This window comes from Oryza brachyantha, chromosome 1, assembly GCF_000231095.2.
Source record: "Oryza brachyantha chromosome 1, ObraRS2, whole genome shotgun sequence".
Taxonomy (NCBI): Eukaryota; Viridiplantae; Streptophyta; class Magnoliopsida; order Poales; family Poaceae; genus Oryza; species Oryza brachyantha.
The window spans coordinates 11,604,740-11,623,656 of record NC_023163.2 but is presented as its reverse complement, the minus strand read 5'-3'; the positions used below and the strand labels follow the sequence as shown (position 1 = coordinate 11,623,656).

Here is an 18,917-nt window from a genome sequence, read left to right as displayed (position 1 = left end):
CGGATCTTTCGATCCTACTCTCCGTTGAGGCGCTCCTGCGAGCAGAATCTCTCTCGATCCTTTCCCCCTCTTGGCTTCCTCCCACAAGGCCAACACGGGTCTCCGAATTCACAACTAGGGACTAGCAACCCCTTCGATCGACCACCAAGGTCAAGATCAAGGTGGCTTGCGCAGCCCTAGATTGCAATTCGCTCTACCCTGCAGCCTTCTATGAGAAAGCACAAGAATCCACTATCAATCTTACCTATTCCCTTGCGGAGGTTAGGCACCAACCTTTACAACTTGCTCCCGGGCGATCCACACGAATCGGAGGCTCGCGGGCGACGCCTATCCATCTAGGAGATCAATCTCCAAGAGTAATAGGCTACCTTGACTCCACATGCATCCATCAACGCCCGAGAATGAACACTCTATCACTCACTAACCTTAACACTCTCTCTGAGACATGATCCAACGATTAATCTCTCTAGGAGGTGTATTGGGTTAGTGGGGAGGCTTGAGAGGTGCTAAACCTGCCCTAGCCACCAGAAAACTCGAACAGAAAGCCTCACCAACGGCTAGATCTCAAGAGCCCCTTTTATAGGCTGGCAGACGTCACTTAGCCATTGGAAAAGAAATCTAACCGGACTGTCCGGCTAGGGAGCCGGACCATCCGGCCGACACTTAACTCACTCACTCAGAGCAGGGGCCGGACCAAGGTCCGGACCGTCCTACCACCGGACTATCCGGCTTGGGGTCGGACCGTCCACACACTCGACTTGAGCAGGGGCCGGACCAAGGACCGGACCGTCCTGTCACCGGACCAAGGACCGAACCGTCCTGTCCCTGCTTCAGGAAAAACAATATAGGCTACAACTGGACCTAAACTTACTCCACTCGGCTTAGGCTTACTTCAGGATGCATGCAGAGACTCTAGTGACCCCTCTTAGTAGTACGGAGTTCCTACGACTCAAAAGGAAAAAATAAAATACGCCTTCGAGCGCCTTCGTCTTCGTAGAGCCGTCGCTTCGGGTCACACATGCTGTAAGTTTGATCAAGTAATCCTTCAATCAAAATGATCTCTCATCTTCTCTGCAATCACAACTCATTAGCGCACACATGCTTGGCTAGCATTGTCATTAATAATCCAAAACTTCGTTTAGGGGCTAGATGCACTTTCAAACATGAATATATTGATTACTGTAAAAGCATCTAATATAAACATATTTATCCCAGAGATAATATAAGATTTATAACCTAAGAACGTGTCTCTTGATGAGGTGGTGTTGTTGATGGCGTCTCCTCCATTGCTGTTACCACCGCTTTTGTTGTGCTTGTTGTTATTGTCGTCACTGGCCCACCCGCGCTGAGATTGCATTGTTGGACATCATGAAGACGAGGACGATGAGGATCAAAAGGATTTGAGCGTCATGGAGTCAGGGATAGGGCCGGAGTGGATGCTGAGCACCGATCAAAAGGAGCTGTCGCAGTCCTTGTAGCGTTGAAACCGTGGTCGAGCGCCGCGGAGTCAGGTACATCACGGGGGTTAGGGCCTTTGTCGGAATAGGAGTCGTCACTGGGAGCAACGAGTCTGGAGTAGTCGCATTGAGACACCCCCAAAAACATGATCGCCCAGCTACCCGTGCAAGTACGCCAGTGGACGGAGCTTCGGAGGCCTGCTCGTTCCATGCACCCATGTGTGCGAGTGGGCGGAACCGGGGAGAATGACAAGGCAACTCAAAGAACAAATTGTTTTCTTCTCATTTTTCCCGTGCAGGCTCTGACACATTTTGTAATCAAGAGAGAAGTTTGCGCAAGGTGTTCGTGGGTCATTGACTCACTGACCGTTAATTCCTTAATCACTAGCTGTTATGTGAAATTAGCTCTGACCTTGTCCAAACCAACACACACCCCTAGCCTCGGGATCCCGTGTTCTGGGACCTAGAAATCTCACTCTAGTCCTCAGGAACATGGCAAGTTCTCGGTGACGCTCGGGCTTGGCGCGTCAGCCTCAGATCCCAACCTTGGGACCTCGGGCTCGAGACACTGGCCTCAGAACCCAGGCCCACTGACCTTCGGCCTCTGACTTCGGGCTTCCATCAACGGGACCTCAAGACCTGGCCTGGTCTTGGATCCTCACCTCTGGTCCCTAGGACACTGGGTCAATGGAACCCCCTCCTCTGGTTCTCGGCCATGAGCATGTGTGTGACTTTGTCTTCCATCTAGATCAACACAACTTTCATGGTAGTTTAATATTCATAGTGAGTCAGTAGAACTATTTAGAACAAAATGATTTTAATCAAATTATTCTAACATAAATTAGGTCCACATGTGGTAAATAACAAGATAGCAAATGTGCACAAGAATTACAATTTTACTATATCCGTTTCATATTGTAAGACTTTCTAGACTCGTCTAAATTCATTTATTGATAAATGTATATAATTTATATATGTGTTTAGATTCATTAGCATCTATATAAATCTAGATAATGCTAGAAAGTCTTATATTATGAAACATTACGAAATGGAGGAAGTATGTAACACAGCGAACCAGTAGAACACAGTATACATTCACGGCTAAATCCTCGCATGGGTAAACACGGCATAAAGCAACCGCTCAAACTCCCCCAGGTTTGCAGCCTCCACCTCCAAACACACGAGCACACGCACGCCGCCGCCGGCATCCCCCGGCCTGCCGTCCATCACGTACGCAAACCCGCCGCGCACGGACTCCGCGCGGCACATCAACCGCGGCATCCCCCACCCGAAGTCCGCGTCGTAGGCCGGCATGCCCAGCCAGCTGATGATCCGCAGCTCCGTCTCCGCCAGGCTGCCCCTCGCCGCCGCCGGCCGGCCGGACGACGACGACGACGTCGCTGCCATCATCCCTGCCGTCGTCTCGCTGTAGTCGATCGCCGACTGCAGCAGCTCCCCGTCGAGGCGCCGGGTCACCCGGCTGATCCGCGCGGCAACGCTGGCGATGCCGCCGGCGACGACCTCCCTCACCACGGCGGACGTGGAGGCGATCACGACGGCGTTGCCGAAGTAGGTGTCCGGGAGCGGCGGCCTCATGTGCCGGCGGATGTTCACCGGGAAGCTGACGTGCGTCGGTGCGTCCGGAGGCAGCCGCCTCGCGACGCAGGCGCACCGCCACACGAGGGCGCTGACGGCGGCGAAGGTGGTGGCGGTCGCTCCGCCGCCGCCGCAGATCCTACCTGGTTGTCTGAGAAGGCGAAGATCTTGGTGGTGGTTGGGCCCGGCTGCTCGCGGAGGCTGAGCGCTGAGATGAACACGGAGCGCGCGTCGGGGTGGGCCGCGGCGGGCGAGGTGCGCGCGTTGATGAGGGTGCGGTCGTGGCATGGGGGTTACACCGCGGCGGCGCTGCCGTCTCGGCAGAGAGAGGACCATGTCCGTAGGAAGTGGAACGTGCTTGGGCCATCGACGACGGCGTGGTGCACTGCCGTCCCTAGCGCCACGCCGCCACACCTCAGGAACATCACCTGCACAACGATAAATATTGCAGGACAAATGAATCACATGTTCCAACATATAAAAGATCCAAACAGAGGAAGCGATTGTTTACAGCATATTTATAAATCAATCAAATCCGATCACTGCTGTTGGATGATAATCTATAGACGTACACGCAAGTCAAAAAGCCCATACATACTCCCCTCCTAGCCCCCCTTATGTATTGCGCACATGTTTGACAGAAGAACAAGAAATCAAACGTTTCATCAATAGTAAAAGTGAACTTATATATATTATAATCTTAGCGATCTAAAGCTAGTGATGGAAAAAAAACCTTGGGTGCAAAATTTTAAAATGAACTTTAAATTTGAAACTTAAAATTTAAATTTTATGTTATAAGCGAAAAGACGAAGATGAGCTCGTGCTGAACTGACCTGTATGGCAAGCAGAATGGATTGTGGCTCGATACGGGGCACTAACAACCTCCGTAACTCCGGTGACGGCTTGAGGTCATCAAAGGCATCCATCGTGAGCTCTGAGCGAGCCACAACAAAGAGCGCGCCCTCGTCGCTGCAGTCGATCTCCGGCCTGCCATCGCCGTCCACGGCGAGGCGGCCAGCGAAGGGGTAGAAGAGCACCAGGGCTTCAGCCAAGGCCTTCTTTAGCCTACCCACGTCAAAGAAATCGGCGGCAGCGGCGGGTAGAAGTGTACGAGCGGGGTGTGGCCTCTGTTCGCCATGACGACGTCGAGGGGGGAGAGCCAGAGCGCCCTCCTTGGCGTCTTCCTGCTAGGCACCACGAAGCAAGACTCGATCTTTTGCACTTCTTGCATCCTTGAATTCACATATATTGATTTGTAAGCCTCTTAGCCAAATCCATGCAATAGAAACATCTAAGACAATAAATTATGCACAACTTTGACGTTGAGGTAAAAATATATTTCTTCTTCTATAAGTCCCAAAACTTAAAACGAGGAATTGCTCTGCTGTTCTATTACCAAGGTAGCAGCACTGTTTTAGCCATTCCTCTTAAACTTCTAATCCAAATGGAATTAATGAAACCAGCACCATCGGAAAGATACAGAAAACACCTAAAACTTTCCTTTTTGACCAAAACAACACTCGACTCCTAATCGCTGAGCCCTAGTTTTTGTAGTAAACATTCAACGTACCAATAATCAGCTGGTAATTAAAACTGAACCGCCGAAACTAAACTCGATTACTACTTTAAACAAGTACGAGATGGGAGTAAATACCTTGCAGTATATATGGAGCTCAATTTGAGACCAATCCGATGGGAATCGTGAATCCCCACCTAGAACCCCCCCCCCCCCCCCCCCCCCCCCAATTCCCTTGTATCTTCTTCCTCTTGTTCCTTCGTCTTCCTCCTCTTCACTTTTCTGGCTGGTAGCAGCAACAGCAAAGGCTCACGTAGAGCAAACGAGGCAAGGCATAGCAAGCAACGAAACGCATCAGCAGCAAGCTGGGCCAGCACAGGAAGCAGCGGCTCCGGTGGCAGGACTGGCAAGAGGTGAGGGCTTGGGACGCTGGAGGAGATCACAAAACGATGGAGAAGGCTTGGGATCCTCTATCTCCTTTTTAGTATTAATTTCTTAATTGGAAAAGATAAGAGCAAAAAGTTAATTAAGATCCAATGGCCCAAATCAAAACCACATGCCGTGATCTCATATGAACTTCGAGAAATATGTAGCTCGTGGTCCGCTCGTCCACCCAAGCAATAAAATCGAAGCTCGAAATCTCACACCTCGCTGCTAATTATCTTGTGACCATGTCGTATTGAAGCGTGGGGTATTACAAATGCAGCCCTGTTTTGGATCACGTAGATTCTCTGTGTCTACAATAATGGACAGAGAACTGCAGCACAACTGCTGGGTAGTCGCTTCACTTTTTTATTTAATATTTTTAACTTGTGGCTCTAAGTTCGCTCTTATTTCAAATATTTACATAATTATTAATTATTTTATTATGATTTGATTCATTACTAAAGACACTTTGAATCCGACTCGTAATTTTACATATTTATAAAAAAATTAAATAATATAAATGATTAAACGGGAATTAAGAGTCAATTGTGTCAAATAAAAAAATTAATGGAGTATAATTGATTAGATAATTCTAGGTGTAGCACAAAGATTCCATGTCGCGGCAATGATGTTCCCTCCGCAGCTCAGCCCCACACTAAAGCGTCCATCATGGTGGGACTAGGGCGGGGCAAATTCCCCGAAAACCGAACATGTTAACCGAAACTAAACCGAAATAACCGATTTATATAGTTACTTCAGTTTTTGGTTTTTAAATTGGTTTGCAAAATTAATTATTTCGGTTTTTGGTTTTTTAATCGGTTTTTATTTTAGAAAACCGAAATCATCAAATTAATCGAACTAACACATCGCCAGTCTATATTCTCTAAGTTATGTCCTAACCCAATCCAATTGGCAAGTGTGAATATGTGATGCAACCTCCACTCCTCGGACTCCTTCCGTGAGTCTATAACTATCAATCTATTATGCATGATGTGTTGAACTTATTGTTGTCATTTTATCAGTGAAACTATAACTATTAATCTTATAAAGATTTGTTAATAATTTTGGTTTTTAACAGATAACCGAAATAACCTAACCAAAATAATTTAGTTATTTAGATTTGGTTAATAATTTTTTAGTGTAAATTTCGGTTTTCAATATTCAAAAACCAAAATACTAAAAAAACCGAATAGATCGAATCGAATAAACCGTACTAATCTTGCCCAACCCTACGTGGGACAATCAGCTGGCTATTCGGATGCCATGCATGGAAATGGCCTGATAGAAAAAGAGGGCAGCGAACTCTTTTTGTGAGGATATATAGGATGGCCCATTCCTCCAAGAAGTTGGATGTTTGTGTATGCTAATTAACGTCACGGCTCGCGTACAGTAACATCCAGAAACTAACGTAGCGATGAAAAACTTTAGCGCCCTTTTGGTCTATATTTAACCCTTTGATTTAATAAAAAAACATAACTATTAATTATTTTGTTATGATTTAATCTATTAATAAATAAACTTTAAAAATAACTTATAATTTTGCATATTTGTATAAAATTTTTGAATACGATAAATAGTGAAAATTAAATTTAAAAGTTAAAGACGTCAAATAAATAAAGCGAAAGAATATTGGTCCGTCACACACGTCCTCATCGTTCAGAGCTTTAACAGATTGGTCTGAGTGATTACACGAGTAATACTCCCTCCAGACGCAATTATATGTCGTTCAGGACAGTCAAATCAGGAAGTAAATAGACAAAGTTATTTGTCTAAAACGATAAATAAAATTGGCCGGAGGCAGTAAAAGTTGATTTTGTTCATCATCACCCGATGTTCTTCGTCCGTCGCGCGTAGTCCGTGTCATGCTCGCGTACGCCATTTTATCCCCCCATCCTCCTGCTGCTGTACGTATTGCGTCCATCATTCCTACAGCGCCTGTTATAACGCAAAGGACACACGGACCAAACGCTGGATATCACAGCTACTGTATATCAACTGCAGTCCGCACAACACAGAATGCCCGATGTGTTATCTCGATTCCCACGCTATCTGCTCGAAGCCTCGAACATGTATGCAACTCCATTTTTTTATACTTAAAGTCAAAATTTAGATTTTTACCTTTAAGTTTAGAGCTGATTGATTTTTTTTATTTTAGTTTCTTATTTGTTTAGCACTGGCTTATAGGTCGTCATGAACACGTCTATAAAAGTTTTACTCGCAAACTATTTTCTGTTTGTAAATATACCGCTTAGCCTTTCCTTTCGTTTTTGAAAAGATGACCCCCATGATCGAGTAATCATGGATTTTTGAGAGCATTCACAGTGCTATAATGTGACAAGTGGTTTTAACTCACCACATAGGATGCATGCAGTCTTGGAGGAAAGAATGTGTGGGCCTAGGTGGCTTTTGAGAGGTTCTTATATCCTATGCAAGATATTATGTTTTTCCCAGACAAATTGCAGAGCCATAGTTGGAGCTATGTCTTGGACATAGCGTTTCTTCCCCAACTTCATACACCCAGCATGGCGTGGTGGGAGGCATCGACAAGCTTGCAGCATCGCCAGATCTATGACACCTCCATCGCTTGAGAAGCTGCCCCCTTAGGTGTCTCCTAATCTGGCAACCTCTAACTCTATTGTTGAACACTGACTCTATTGAAGTAATAGAGCATGGAGAGGGATCAGATCCGCGTCGTCGTCATCATCATCGAGCTAGGGAATGACCCTGAGCTCTCCAATGATCGGCAGGGGCATTGATCTCTTGACTGCATCCAGTGCCTCTATCGTCCTCTCTATGTTGAGGAAGCTCGAGCCACCTCGATCTGCCCATTGCTGGTCAGATCCACTCTGTCGAAGGGGAGAGGAGAGCAGTGTCTGTCAGAATAGGGAATTGAATGCTTTGCCGGTGGAGGAGAGGTGAAGAGGAAAGTGATGGAGAGAGAGTGGAGAAGAGCAGATTTAGTATGTGCTCTTACTTTTAAGGTGTTTATTGTAAAGATTGGACTTCTATATACAAAGAAAAAAATATGAGGGATAAAATAGAACAGTGTGGGGCTAACATAAAAAACATTAGGCCCTTACATTATGGAAGATGTTCTTTTTGGATGAGTGGTTTCATCCTAGTCAAAAGATGTTCTTTTTAGACAAAGGGTTTCATCCTAGTTGAAAAATGAGGATTCTTAATAAGGATTCATCCACTATGAATGCCATGATGGGTTAGTTCCGGAGAGCCCCATCTATGGTACATCACAAATCAATGTATAACTCTATTCAAGCCCTTCTATTTTTCGTTGTGCTCCGACTCTACAGGGATGATCATTTGTTTGTATGAAAAAAGTCAAATGACATATTTGGAAACGAAAAATAATTTGTGAATAAAACTTTATATACGTATTCTTAGCGATTGAAAAGCCAAGGCTAGAAAATAAACTTTGGTGGAGAATCTCAAAATCAACTCTAAATTTAAGGTTAAAAATTAAATTTTGGTTTTCAAGTATAAGTGAAAAGATAGGGGTGTTGGGACAACAAATTGACCAAACATTCATTTGTGCAATACTAAAGAATCAGTAGATGTGACAACAAAATATCTTAGCACCACTAACCTAACATGCAAAGCCTATAAAAAGGCTATGACCAACAAACAACATAAATAGAGTCACAAAAATTTATTCCACCAAAATCAGCATGTAGATCTATCATTTACATAAAGGGACGGTGGCCAAATCCACACCAATAAGGAAACAAGTAAAGAAATATAGGAAAAGGAGTGAAGTATGCTACAATATAAAGGAAGAAGGGACCCAACATTGCAATGGTTAGGGAGGAAACCTATCCATTTCTTACCAGATAGTTTGACGCAGAGGGATTGGACTGAACCCAACGAGGAAGAGTTGAAGATCGACTTGGGAGATGGGTGTGGTGCATGATGGCGGGACGTGACCAAGCGGATCTCGGCGACAACAGGACGAAGGGCATAATAGAGGACACGTGACAGTCTGGAGGCAAGAGTTCATCGATTGTAGGAGTATATCCAGATGCTCCTGTCCGGTTTACGACCTGCTAGCACAACCACCGCCCTAGAGCATCCTAACCCTAGCTTTTCATGAGTGGGGAGCAAATGAGGATGGAAAGGTTGGGAGGTTTCGCGAAAGGAAGGTGAGGGGATTTCTCCCATCTACACGTGTGGGTGCAGCGATTGCACGCGTATGTGCAGGTCAGCTGCATGCATTAGGCCAAGCCAAGAAGCGTAGCCGGAATCGGTCATTTCTACTCGCCCTGGCCACGAGCACCTTTTTCATCTACTGGGCCTGGTTGAGGACCTCGGCCAAACAACCAAACAAAATATTTTTTTTGCATGTCAGATGCAAGCCAAGTGCAACCCAGAAGAGTAAACAGACCCTTAGTGTTTCCATAATAACCTGAGCAACAACGAGCAATATATTCAGGTGAGAGTAGCATAGCTGGACCGTAAAGTTATTGTTTAAGGTACCATGGTCCATATACACCACAATGATGTAGGAAATGATGTGAGCATATAACATGTTGTATCCAAAATTTGTATTAGTCTGATTTATACATTGAGCCGACCCTCGTCTGCATAGTATCCCGTTTATACTTCCGTCCTGATTTTATATAAAAAGGTTAACTTGGGATATTATGGTTGGAGCACAAAGGCTAATAAGTAGGCTCTCACCTACCTAAACTTCCATGGTAATACTAAACTACCACTACACGTCTACTTCTGAGCCATATAGACATAAACCACACGACTGCTAGGCTTTAAATGGGCTCGGGGTGTTACAGAGCTTGAGACATATTTTCATTGAACATGCTAATAGCTAAGTGTGGTTTATAAATGAGCCAAGTGAGTTTACTGAGAGGGCAATTAAAGAGCAAATGATTATCAATTTTAACCCGATCACAATGACCACAAGAAGGATCGATGTTACTCATTCTCGCATTCACTCTCGGAAAGGAAAGTAGAACAATATCTCAGCGTTCTCCAGGCAAAGGTTTTGATTTTGGGAGGAGTAAGGCCACCTTCCCTTTTCTTCCCAATCCATATTATATCACTTTTATGTACATATTTCCCAAACAACTAAACGACTATTTTTTAAAAAATATTCTATTAGAAATTTGCTTAAAATCATATTAATTCACCTTTTAAGTCTTTTATAGCTAATAATTAATTAATCATATGCTAATTCACTGCTATATTTTTTCAAGATAATAAGCCATCAGCGCCCTAAACTTGTTATGCTAGACTTGTCTAAAAAGGAGTGGTTGTGCACTTACCAAAGGAGAGTTTTAATTTTCTTACTTGACTACCTCTCTTAGGCACTTTTTGTGGGACAATTTTCTCTAAAGTGTGTTTTCAGCAAAACTGTATCGTCTGGGTTCTTTTTGAATTATGTGTATCTACGAAATATTATTCACCGCATACCCATCAAAAAGAGAATTTGAGATATCCACAACGCAGCCCCGTGCCAACTTTTCGCCTGCGCGGCCAGGTATATTCTTTTGATTTATTTTCCTTGAGTATATAATTCAAAACAGAACAATAAAAATACATTTAACTTTCCCCCCAATTTTCTCACCCTCATCATCTAGTCACTGGATTCCCATCCTCTACTAGCAATATAACTGTGCTAACTCTACGGTCTAATTTATAATTTTATAATGTAATTAAGATATTATAGATTTATTTTAATGCAATCATATATAAACCAAACATTCGAATTTATTTGTCTATCAAGCATTTGTTAATTTGATTATTTAAACGGACTCTGACAAAATAGCAGCAAACCGTCAGTTAACGGAGACTATTATAACTTTGTATAATTAATTATAGATTGGACCATATTATAATAAATTAAGAGTTTTCAAGCTTGAACAATATTAGAACCTATAATTACTAATTTTAGAATCACTATAATATCAACAAAATGCAAGGATAATTGATACACTAATTTCAAAATCACTACAATACAAAGTTCATATATTGCAAAGATAATTTTAATTAAATAATTTATTCATATTATCTGATATTAACATAAAATTTAAACTCTATAAAACTAAATTTAATGTAAACTACTTCATACAAACATGAGTTGCATCAACTTCCCGTCTTTATATAATAAATGATAATTTGCTAACGTTGTATATATCAAACGTATAAAACAACTGTGCAACTCTCTATTTTAAATTTATTATGAGTTTAAAAAAATTTTCATGTCTTTATATATTATATGAAAAGATATTTAATTATATTAAGTGATCATCTAATTCCTAGAAAATATTTATTGCATGACTTCTTTGAAGTTTTAAAAAAATATATTGATAGTTAAAAATTCAGACTTAATGCATGAGATTTAATGTGGGGAAGATACATGGAAAGTGAGCATAATTTGGAGAGCCGATAAACGGAAAGAGGGTAAATGAAACGTGGACTGTCTGATTTGATTTGATTTGATGCAGATGATTTGAGCCGTTAAATATGTCCAATGAGTAAAATAAGTTTGTGCACTATAGGATAGACTGGTTACATGTCCGTGCTAACGCTACGGTGTCATAATATTTTATGTAATAAATCATTAAATTAAATTTCATGTTAGTCAAATTAATTTTCAAGATTAGTCCAATTAAGGTCATATAACAAATGCATTTTTAAAGCCAAGTACAAAATATCATATTGTGTTTTTAAAAGAATTAGTTCAACACAATAACAATTATATATAATCACTCCAATACATATATGAGGACAATATACGTCCACACGTGGTGGGGAAAATTTTGATAACAAGTTACAGTAGTAAATCATGACACTTATTTAAAAACAATACATGAACAAGTACATAGACATGCATAGGTTACTTCTCGTGGCATGGGCAATCTTAGGCCACCCCAACAATAAAGATAACATACAATATCTAGATATTCTAAAAGACAACTTCTTCGACGGTCTAGCTCTTAGCAAGTAACTCATAAAAATATAAAAATACAATGATTGTATTTCCAAGCATCGGTAGGACAACTCGTTTACATCTCAGATCCAAGATATACTTTTCATAAGAAATGAGCTGCCATGGCCATGCAAGTTTTTAAAAAATTTTAATTTGTTAGCTTGACGTTTAAAATAATAATAAAATAGTACCTAGTCTAGTCTATATATTTAATTGATATAGTAGCTCATGGGAGAGTTTTTAAATTAGTATTGGTAAAAATAATCATAGCAAAATTGGTAAAAACATGTATTATAAATTCAGATCTTACGATCACAACATAGATCGAGTTCAGGTCCATAATATCACAAATGAGGAAAAATGGGGAACAATGTAACCTCGTACTGATTTATTTTTTCTTTTTCGAACCATATGTCCTTTTTATGAAATACTGTATATTGTATGTTCTGGCTAATTGCTTCGTATATCTACAAAATATGTCATTTTAGCCCTTCTTTGTGCCTTTTACGTATCTTCTACTTAAGAGGTAGTAGTAGTACAGTAGGTATTGATTTTGATGGATATATTCGTCATTTGCTTAAGTGAGGTGGAGGGTTAATTTAGTCATTTAAACTAATTAGGTTGAGTTTGCTAGTAGGGAGGCCCAACGCTGTTGTGTTCGATGCAGAAGGTAAAACGAAAAAAGAAAATCGTACGTCGCCACTGCTCGTATTTCTGCATTGATCTCCCGTCGCATCCATCCAGCTCCGATGCCGCCTCCATCCACCGCTAGCACCCGCTTCTGGATCAAATCGTTTTGTATAGAAGGAAAGAGACAGGATGACGAAGGCGGCTCGGCTGAATCCAGGAAAGAGGCAGCACAAAATAGGCAGGAAGACAGGGATCGTAAAGCAGAGGAGGTCGGCTCGGCTGAATCAATATTCGTAATTAGCGCATGTTTTGCTCCGTTCGGCTGTGTTTGGTTAACCTATTAGCTCAACATTTTGTTTTGCACGCAAAATGATAAATGTAATTAGCATAGGGTTAGTTAAGTATTAATTATTAAAAAGTGGAAAAATGAATTTGTTTGATTTTTTGAGCAACTTTTATATAGAAAACTTTCATTAAAAAAAGCTAAGTTTAGCCGTTTGAAAAGCGTACTAAAAAAACGAATAACAATTTAAGCCAAAACAATAATAAGAACAGGCGAATAAAACTCCTCTTCAACCTGATATTGTCAAATACTTTTTGGAATTTTAAATAAATATGGTGAAAAAATATCCCTTCACGTATAGTTTTTGGAAATGTGATAACAAAAAGGAAAACTTCAAATATATACTTAATTAAATTTTGACAATTAAGTTCGGTCCAAAATTCAAACCATGTGTGCTCATAAGGAAAATGTAAAACTAAACAATCCCAAAATTTATGTACAAATAACACTTTTATCACGCCGGTAAGATCACTCAAGCAACATTAGGCCTCTCACAATCGGCTGATCCGGCCCGTCCCTTGAACCCACCACGTAGGAAAGAGAAGGCAAAAACCGTAGTGAACCATAACCTGTGAGGTCGCTCGAGTCTTGCAGGGGATACCGGTTTCTTTGTCAGTTTGAAAGGGGAGAGGGAGACTCCATGGCTAGGGCACCGGATTGTGGGCATCATTCCCCATGCTCGTGTACTCAGCGGTGCAATCCCCCCAAATGCCCCTGGCTCCCATGCTCTTCTCCCCCACCTCGCGTTATTCTTTTCCGGTTCGCGCCCACGCCAAAATCGCGGCATCTGTTCCTTTTCTTCCGCCCCCATGATTCGCAGAGCAGCACATCGCATTGAGACCGAGCTGAACATCGGTGGCTCCCCCTTCCGTCTCCGGCACACCGACTGCAGGCCCTAGTATGAGCTCGAGTTCCCCCATCGCTCATGCCCCCCTGTATGAGCACCGACACGAATGCATTGTAGATCTTGTTGCTCTATAGGTTCTTCAACCTATTTTTTTTCTAGATCTACGGGTCTCGGTTGCTTGGACTGTGAGAGGCCTTATGTGGCATAGCAGGCCTTACGGTGCTGTCAGGCCCTCTATGTTGTGCGGCCCATGGTATACATACATGGAATACTTCCTGTACGCTAGATGCGGCTCCGCTAATCACACCGCTGCCGCCGATGATCATGTTATTGACTACTAATCAAATACCCTTCATTAATTAATTATTTACAACAGTGGCATGAAAATAGTTTCCAAAAATAACCATCTACTACACTATTACCTGATCTATGAGCCATAGCATCAACTTATATGGATCATTGGATGAGCTATATTGGACACCGATCTACATCTTAAGGTACAATAAAAAAATCTCTTTTTTCCAAATAACCATCTACTCTATGAGTCGTAGCATCAACTTACATGGACCATTGGATGGGCTATATATTGGACAACCGATCTACATCTTAAGGTACAATAAAAAAATCTCTTTTTTTCCTATCAAAATAGCCAACAAACAGAAAGCAATATCATGCAGGAAACTCTACGAGGTTATTATCTGAAAATTACAGGGTATTGCTGAAAATTATAAAATCAGGTTAAGATAAGCTACTTATCAAATTAGAAAATCAGTAGAGGGTTCGTATATGCATAATAGAATAATTCAGAGCATCTATTTCTCTGATTCTCCTGACAAAAAAAAATTTAGTGGCCCAAGTTAATAACGCACATCGCTGAACATTACATTAATTAAACAGTGACTAAAGAGAATATTTGCATCGATATTTTTAAAAAGGGCTAGAATATTATGAATGGAAATTGACATAGAGAGATTTAACTGAAATGAACCTTTCGTGACTTAATTAGCGGTGACTTGGTTCAATAAAATCACCTCCTCAAAGTAAATAAGATCATGTGTATTAATCTTTGGTAAATCCTTCACTAAGAAGTTTCTAGCTTACAGATACATGAGAAATATGGGAAAATACGAGGTAAATGCAAAGGATTGCTAGTTGAATCGTGACAAAATGTAGTCTTTAGTGGGGAAATCTTCAATGGATTCCATTCAAGAGTGTGCATAACATATCCTAGCTGAGTTTTACCGATCCCTAGGCACAATGACAGGGTGACGAAGATTCGGCATTGAAGCAACACAGATGGCAGCTACAAAGGGGCACGGTGGCGGCTTGGCCAGGGACGACGACCACCCGCTGCTGAACATGCACCCATCGGAACTGGGCAGATTAGATCGGCAATGGGGAAGAGATCTTCCTAGCCATAGCGCTCGGGACGCAAGGTTGCTAGGAAATCAGTGGGCGATGGAGGCCTTCCTGGTGCCGGCGTTGGGGATCAAAATCTAGTCGAGTCGATGTCTGTGCCTGGAGGTTCCACAGCGACGGAGATGTCAATGGGTTCATGCAATGGGTGGTTGTGCTTGTGCCCGGTGAATCCATGTCACGCCCTGAGTTTTACCATAGCCAAGAAATAATTAAATAATGCATTAAAAATAATTTGTTAATTCAAGTTCAGGAGAAAACTCAGTGTAATAAATTAATTTAATTAATTGGAAGCTTTTCGGATATTCTAAAAATGTCCCGAAAGCATTTTAAATGATTAACAGGATTTATATTTGAACTGCAGTCAATAAAATTTGGTCTAATAAACTTAATAAAAATCGGCAAAATTGGAGGCAATTTCTTTTTTTTTCCCTCCTTTTTTCTTTTCTTTTTCCCTTCTCCCTTTTTCCTTTTTCCCTTTTCTTTTTCTCTTTTCCTTTTTCCTCTCCCTTGGCCGAACTCCACCTCCTCTCTTCCCTGTACGATCCTCTCCTCCTCCTCTCCAAGCCATGCAGCCTCATCTCTATCTCCATCAAAAAATCAATTCCAATTAATTCTAAATCTTATCCCCTTGAAACATTATCTATTCCTTGTTAATAGGAGATGGGTAACAAGATCTATCTCTAGCTTCCCCCTATAAATACCCCCTACACCCTTGCCTCTTTTCCCTGTCTCCCTCTCCCGTGCATATCCAGTCGCCTCTTCCGCCTCCGCTACAGCTATGTCGCCCCTATCCCAGCAGCTGCGCAGCAAGCCGCTAGCAGCCCTGCTGCATCCTTGTTCGCAGCACGTCGCCGGCGGTCTCTCTCCACCAAATTTCAGGTTCGCATATATTTTATTCTTGCGAATCAATCTAAATTAATCTACCGTTTAATTGTTTAGGTTTTCTAGCCTAACAGCGAGGAACAACCACAATCCGTCGCTGATCTGTCCACCAAACCTCAGGTTTGCGTACGTTTTATTCATGCAAATCAATCTATCGTTAATCTACCGTGTAATTGCTTAGGTTTTCCAATCTATTAGCTAGCGTGAGATTGATCTACGGTGCGGAATTTAATTTCGTAAACGTAGATTGGTTTAACGTTAATGTCATCTAATTCTAGTTTAGCGAGTCGTTAAATCTCAATTTAACGGGTCGTTAACTCCTGCCGTTGTTCCGCTAACAGTTCACGGGTCCATGTATCAGATCTAATTTGTCGTACGGATCTCTAATTCGTGCATGATTTGGTTCTATCGTGTGAATGCGTGTACTGTCTGCAATTTCCCGAGTCGTGTCCCAACCGGCGCTCAAAGTCTGCATCGCCTCCCTCGGCCCACCCCTCCTCCCTCTCCTCCTAGCCAGCAGGCCACCGGCCCAGCTAGCCGGCCCGCTCAGCTCGCCTCAGCCTCTCTCCCATCCGCCTCTCCTCTCTCCCGTGCGTGGGCCGAGCCACGGCCCATAGCCACCACGCGCGCGCCAAGTCCAGGCCGCCTCCCCTCTCCTCCCGGGACGCTGACAGGTGGTCCCCACCAGTCAGCCCCATCGTCTACCTCCAGTCAGCGCATGCGCCTGCGCGCGTCGCGCCCGCGACTGCATCGCCGCGCCGCCATCTTTGCCGGTCTCCACCTTTGCGCTTTCGCCCGCCGGTCAACGGCCATCATCGGTCGTCCGCTGCCCCACCGTCGTCGTGGTCCACCCAGTGAACTCTCCCCTTCCTCCTCAATCTCTCCCTCGGCGCCCGCCGTCGCGTCGCTCCGCGCCGCCCGACATCGTGTCGCCGCGCCTAGCCGCCACGCCGTCCGCGTTGCGCCGCTCCACCTGCGCACGCTTCCGCTCTGCCTCGCCGCGACGCGTCCCCACCGTGCCACACGGTGCGTGCGCCTCGCGCCCGTGCTTGGCCGCTGCTCGCCGTCATCACCGCGTCACCTCGCTGTGCCGACCGCGTTGCCGCTCACACTGTTGGTCACCGCCTTGCGTCCGCGCACCCCGTCGTCGCGCTGAGCTGCATTGCCCCTCGCCTCGCCGGTTGTGCCTCGCCCGTGCCGCCGCGTCGTCGGTCGAGCCGCCTCTCCGCCCGCGTCGGCCCAACGGCTGCGCCGCAACTGTCGGGTGCCACCACCAGCCGCAATCCGCGCTGCCGCTAACCACCTCCCGCTTTCGCCGCGCCGCGTCCACCCTGGCTGCGCCAACGACCTCCCCGCCCTACGCGGTGGCCGCCACCTATAAATCCCCCTCTCCTCGAGCCGCCACCGCCTTTATTCGCACGTCCCCGAGCCGTCGCTGCGCCATTGCCTCGCCGCCGCACGTCGAGCTCGCGCCTCACCTCCGGTCGCCGTCGCAGAGCTGCATCATCACCCATTCCCGCTCCACGCCGACTCGCCGCAGCCCTTCGTGCCGCCGGTGAGCATCCTCTTCCCCTCTCCCTCCTTTTTCTTCCCCTTCGGTAGCCGCCGCCGGCCCATGTGCCACCGCCATGCGCGTGCGCCACTGTTCGCGCCGACACCGCCGCTAGTGCCCGGCCGCCATCGCCACGGTTTCCCCTCCCACCATAGTCCTCTGCCTCCTCGCGCACACGCCACGACGCCAAGCCGTCGTCGCGCACCGCTCCTCCCTCCTCTCCCCGTCGGATTCCTTTTCTATTCTCGGCCGTTGCCGTCGCTGGCCGTTGTCCGTCGTGCCACCGCGCTAGCGCCACCAAGCGATCTCCATCGCCGTCGCCGATCTACCTCGTGCCGGCCGTCACCACCTGTCCTCGGCCCTCGCCGACTTGTCGCCGCCGTCCTCGTGGACGGTAAGCCCTTGTTGTCCTCTCTATCCCTCTCTTTTCCTCTCCGCCCGTGGCCGCCGGAGCCGACGCCGCCGCCGCATTCTTGCGCGCTTCGGCCGTCTCCGTCGCCCGTCCGCCAGCCGCCACCCTCGCCTTGCTGTCGCCAACGCGACCCCGCCACCGTCGAAGCACCGCCGCGCTCGTCGCGTCACTGCCGTCGCTCTCCCCGAGCTGCCACCGTCCTCCTTTGGCGCCGCCGCTCTCAGCGCCGCTGCCTGTTCTCGCATCGCCGTCCGACGGATCACCGCCGCCTGTCGCCGCCCGCTTGTCCGCGCCGCCGTCCGCCGGTCACCGCCCTCCGCCGCCTGCCCGGCCGGCGCCGCCCCTCCCCCCTGTTGGCCGAGGCCGCCCCGTCCTCCTCTGTTCTGGGCCACTGATGAGCGGGCCCCACTCGTCAGCCGGTCAGCCTCCCCTCCCCCTCTCTCTCTCACCGCCATGTGGGTCCCAGCCGTCGGCCTCCTCTCACTCCTGTGCTGACGTCATGCCTCCGATTAATTGCGCAATAAATCAATAAGGTTTTTCTGTTTAGTTTAAAAACACAGATAATCTTCTAAAATTCATAAGTAATTCATCTAGTCTCCGTTTAGGTCCAGTCAAGTTTCATTAAATCCAGAAAAATGCCAAGAATCCATTAAAAATAGTTTCTTTCCCTGTTTCAGTAGTTTTATAGCCTATTTTGTTTGTTTTGCCTTGTTTGTCGTAGGTTTTGACCCCGTCGCAGCGCCGTTCGTTCTCGAAGTCGTCGCCGAAGTTCCTCGTGGGTCTAAGCAAGGCAAGTGGCACCCTTCTTTGATCATATTGAACCTATGTTTATAAAATCCCCCGCTTTTACATTCAAACATGCATTGTATTCAAATG

General features: G+C 45.1%; 1 pseudogene; it reads right to left on the bottom strand.

The window, feature by feature from the left end:
- Positions 1-2,479: 2,479 nt before the first annotated feature.
- LOC102709132 lies at positions 2,480-4,779 on the bottom strand (annotated as a pseudogene).
- Positions 4,780-18,917: the final 14,138 nt, after the last annotated feature.